Source organism: Lactuca saligna, chromosome 7 (assembly GCF_052625555.1).
Source record: "Lactuca saligna cultivar CGN05327 chromosome 7, ASM5262555v1, whole genome shotgun sequence".
Lineage (NCBI taxonomy): Eukaryota > Viridiplantae > Streptophyta > Magnoliopsida > Asterales > Asteraceae > Lactuca > Lactuca saligna.
In genome coordinates this window covers 181,985,888-181,990,904 of record NC_136423.1, presented here as the reverse complement: position 1 = coordinate 181,990,904, position 5,017 = coordinate 181,985,888, and the positions used below count along the sequence as shown (strand labels likewise).

At 39.5% G+C, this 5,017-nt stretch overlaps 1 non-coding gene across 1 annotated transcript; it reads right to left on the bottom strand.

The window, feature by feature from the left end:
• Positions 1–2,067: 2,067 nt before the first annotated feature.
• LOC145007680 (small nucleolar RNA R71) lies at positions 2,068–2,174 on the bottom strand. Its single transcript, XR_013663052.1, has one exon. It is a non-coding gene; the product is annotated as a small nucleolar RNA R71 (small nucleolar RNA).
• Positions 2,175–5,017: the final 2,843 nt, after the last annotated feature.

Below are 5,017 nucleotides of genomic sequence, written 5' to 3'. Positions count from 1 at the left end.
GGGAGACTTGGAACACAAGAGATGAATAAATCCACGGAAATTACTAAACCGATGATGTGGCAGATCCAGCCACGATGTGGCATGGGAATTCTAGAAGATAAAGATCGCATTATGGAGGAATCCTTGCCCGGTAAGATAACTTGGAGCCCACGATGTGGCCTGGATAGCCACGACGTGGCGCGAGATTTTGGAGGCTATTTAAGCATTCTTGATCATTACAAAGAAGAACTTTTTTGGCTGAAGAAAGGAGCTCCAGAAGGTGATTTGGAGTAGAAGAAAGGTTATGGGAAGAGGCTTTCAACACCAAAAAGAGTAAAAGGTCCATATTTTACTTAATTAAGAACATGTTTTGTATCACTTTGATTTGTGTTAGTTTGTTAGTTGCCATGATGAGCAGCTGCATCTAACTACTCTTGTTTAGCTAGATGAAGCTTCCAACTTATGAATAGCTTAATTTTTATGGATTTATTTATTTGGTAAAATTTCTTGTGTTTGATTTGTGTTACCTAACATGCTTATGTTTGTTTCTCTAATTGCTTGATTGCATGTTCTGTGTAGCTTAGTGACCATTAACTGCATGAACTTGTTTACCTAATGATTTAGTAAACATTGAATTGTTAGAGCTAGGATTGACCAAACTTAGTTAGTAATTAGAGTAAATAAGCTTAGCTTTGCTAGAGAACGTGTATTGTGACTATAATTGCGTTTATATAACAAATCTTATATAGCAAATTTACATTCACAATTAGTTATGTGTTTGATTGTGTGTGAACATACATAGTTTAACATGAATTAGTTGATTATTGGTAATGTTAGAACTAAATTACTAATATAATTAAAACCAACTCAATAATCCATAGTCATTAGCTAGCCATAAGGAAGATGTTGATTCAAACTAGACAAGAGTGTGTTTTTACTTATTGAATTTGAGTTAAGTTCGTCTGATCTTGTAAAATCAGATAAAACCCTTTCAAACTTGTTAATAATTAGGTTAATTTAATAGTAAGTAGATTAATTAGCAATACCGTTCCCTGTGATCGACACCCGACTTACCCAAGCTATACTGTAATCCGATTAGGTACACTGCCTATAAGTGCATAGTTAGTTTAAGTTGTCAGGTTATAAATATTAAAATTAGTGGGTACTTTTGTGCACATCAAATTTTTGGCGCCGTTGCCAGGGAACGACTTAGTTTATTAGCTTATTTATTTGCATTAAGTTAATCGATCCTTTTTTTTTGGGTAAAACCCGCACAAAGTTGGTTTTTCAGCAAGGTAAAAAAAATAGTCACAGAGTCCACGACGTCGCCAGATACGCGCCACGACGTGGTTTCTGAGAATTTAGTTTTTAGTTTTTAGTATTTTTTTGTCTATTTCTGTTTTACGTTTTTTTATTGTGTTTAAGTTGCAGGAGTTCATGACCAAAAGCTCAAACACACCCTTGGTGCCACCACTTGAAGATCCCGAGTCTGCAATTCACAAGAAAAAGACGCTACTGCAAGAATTAAAGTCATCTTTTTCAAGGAAGTCGGGAAAGAAGACAGGAGAGTCAAGCTCATCCTCAAGGCACAAGAGCAATCTTGAGCACTTGGATCAAATATCCATCCAAACCGAATCCGAATACGATACCGAGTCGGAATCTGAAGAACATACGAGTGAACCAAAGAACGAGCCAAGGAACGATATGGTAGCAATTGAAGAGATGTCCATGGGAGCTTACAAGAAGCAGATTCGAGAAGATGTGGGTCCCGGTTTAGTCCAACCTACAATACCTGCCACTGCCACATTCGAGTTGAAGGGGCACATATTAACCGCACTGAAGGATATCCCATTTTTTGGGAAAGATCATGAGGATGCTTTTAAGAATCAAGATGAAGTCAACGACATTGCGGATTACTTCAATGTCCCAAATGTCAACAAAAACACAGTCTTGCTTAGGATGCTTCTCATCACTTTCAAAGGAGCTGCTAAGGAGTGGTTAAAATCACTTCCACTGGGTACAATTATCACTTGGGCTCAAATGCGTGAGCAATTCCTGGACCAGTTTTGCCCGCCATCCAAGATAGCCAAACTCAAGAAGGCAATAGCCGACTTTGAGCAACAAACGGGGGAGTCATTATATGAAGCATGGGGGCGGTACAAGGGCTTGCTTAGAAATTGCCCTCAGCATGATCTAAATGTGCAACAAGAGATCTCAACCTTCTATGACGGGGTCAACGTTATGAAGTGACAACTCCTTAACTCTCAAGGACCGTTGACAAAGAAAAATCCAAGGGAGGTCAAGGAGTTGATTGAAGAATTCACGAAGCACTCTCGCGAATAACACAACCCTAGGCAAGATGAAATCAAAGGCGGTGGAGGGGCCCAAACTGAAGAAATAGCAGCTGTGATGGCTATGCTGAATAATTTGGAACAAAGGATAACTCAAATGGACCAGTCAATACATGCCATAAGAGTGGGTTGCGAGAGATGTAGTGGTCCACACTTGACCAAGGACTGCAATTTAGATGAGTTTAGGACCAGAAAAGATCAAGTGTGCTACTGGAGTGGGGATAAGTTTGATGAGGACTGGAGGAAACGAAGAAGGAGTGGCTACCATATGAAGAGTATAAGAAGAAAAAAGAAGAGAAGTATAGGCAAACAGGTCGAGGCTTCTATCAAAAGGAGTAGCCACCATCCGAGAAGAAACCCGATCTAGAGACCATGTTGTTAAAGTTTATGGAAGCTTCGGAAAAGAGACACGATGCCACTGATTTTGCTATTAGTGAACCGCAAAATTTAATAAAGAATCAGCAAGCCTCCGTCCATAACCTTGAAGTTCAAGTTGGTCAACTAGCCACTCTAGTTCATGAGAAGTTATCCCCGAAAAATCCCGAAGTGAAGACCCAATCTCATGTAATGGCCATCAATATTGAAGAAGAAGCAATCTCTGAGTTCCTAGAGGCATTGGAAGAAGAACCACAGTAGCTCGATCCAAAACCAAAGAAGTCAAAGTTTGAAAATGAAGATGTTGTTGAAACAGCTTCGCCACGACGTGGCACTTCGCTGGCCACAATGTGGCTCTTGTCTGAACAAAAAGTCCTTGAACTCGTTCCGGTTTATCAGCCACCTTTGCCATTTCCATCCCGAGATGCACTTAGTTTACTGGAGAAGGAGCATATAGAGTTTTTCAAGCATGTGAAGGTGATCCCGATTAATACTCCCTTTGTCGAGTCCATATCCAAAATTCCCGAGCATCAGAAATTACTGCAAGATTTGATAGACACTCGCAATCAATTAAAGCAGCAATCTAAGGTGGTTCTAAGTGAACAAAGCTCAAAAGCTGTGTTGGGAGAGACACCAGAGAAGATGGGGGATCCTGGACGCCTCACTCTTCCATGTGAGTTTGGTAATAAATTGAAGGTTAATGCTTTAGCTGATTCTGAGGCTAGCATTAATTTGATGCCTTTTTCATTTTATAAAAAATTGGAAATTCAGAAGATGAAGGATACAAAAATGATGATTCACATGGCGAACCGTTCACTGACACAACCCCGGGGCATAGTGGAGGATATTTTGGTGAAAATTGGAAAATTTGTTTTTCCAATACATTTTGTAGTTTTGGATATGAAGGAAGATCCTGATGTTCCAATTATCCTTGGTCATCCATTGCTTAACACTGCTGAAGCTTTGGTTGATATTCGCGAGTCTAAGCTCACCTTGAGAGTTGGAGATGAAAAAAAAGTTTTTGGGATAGAAGATGTCTTCCCAAAAGAACATGTTCAAGAAGAGGTGTATACAATCAATGAAGATAATGAACTAGAAGAACTGGAAAAGCTTATGAAAGAAGAGATCAAGGCAGTTCATCAAATTAAAAGAACAAAACCTAGAGCATCTGTTCCATTTTTGGTTGAAGTCATGGCGTACAAGAGTCCACCTTCTTGGGTGAGCAAAGAGGATGAGGAGATGACAAGTGATGAAGGGAAGATCATTTCAAAAGTGACAGAGCCGGTGGTGAAAGAGGAGGAGGATGCTATGGAGTGCAAGGAAGAAACTAAAGGGACCAAACGCAAGCTTGAAGAAGCGGTCAAAGTTAAAAAAAGAGAATTCAAAGAAGGCATACAAAAGGCGAGTTCAAGTTTACAAGAGGCGATTCAAGGAACAAAAGATCCTAGTGGTGGATTCTTCTGAGGACTCAACGTAGGAGGCACGGAGTCCATCTCAAGACTCCAAGAAAAAGAAGCGCTTCTCGGGAGGCAACCCGAGCTTGGTTTGCATTTTCTTTTCTTTTAATTTTTGAGTTTTTAATTAGGAAATATATCAACTCATCATCTAATAACTGATACTTAGTAAAGAATTAGCTGTGGGGAGCTTTAATTAAAAAAAATAAAATACAAAGTAGTTAGTTAAAATGTGTGATTTGAAACAATTTTTGCAATCAAGCATATGCCACTTCGTGGTCTGATAGAGCCACGTCGTGGTTAGAGTGTACTTACGGGATCAAATAACAATTTCAAAGTCCACGACGTGGCCAAGGCAGCCGCAACGTGGCCTTTAAAAAAGTCACGAGGGGGGGGGGGCATTTCGTAAAACCCTTTGACCAACACTCCCAATTCCCCATTTACATGCTGCCTCACGAACGGAAACAAGAAGGTCCCCACAGCCGATTTCTTAATTTATATTCTAAATCCTTCGAATTTCTTGTTGTCTAACTCCATTTGGTATGTATTCCACTCATTAATTGTAGTTATTTCCTACAATTTTACATTTTCATTGCTAGGGTTTATGTGAATAATGAGATTCACGAAAATTGGTTGAAATTAGTTGTTGATTCTAGGTTGCATGTCCTTTAAATATACATAGGAACAAACCCTAAGCATTATTTTTGGTTAAAATCGCATATAAAGTAACCGATCCATACCCAGGTCTCGACTGCGGTCCACGACGTGGTAAGCTTGGCCACGTCGTGATTTCTGGCAACCTGTTTTTTTTTTAATGTTTTGGGTGTTTGGTGCTTTGGTTTAATTTTGTATGCGGAA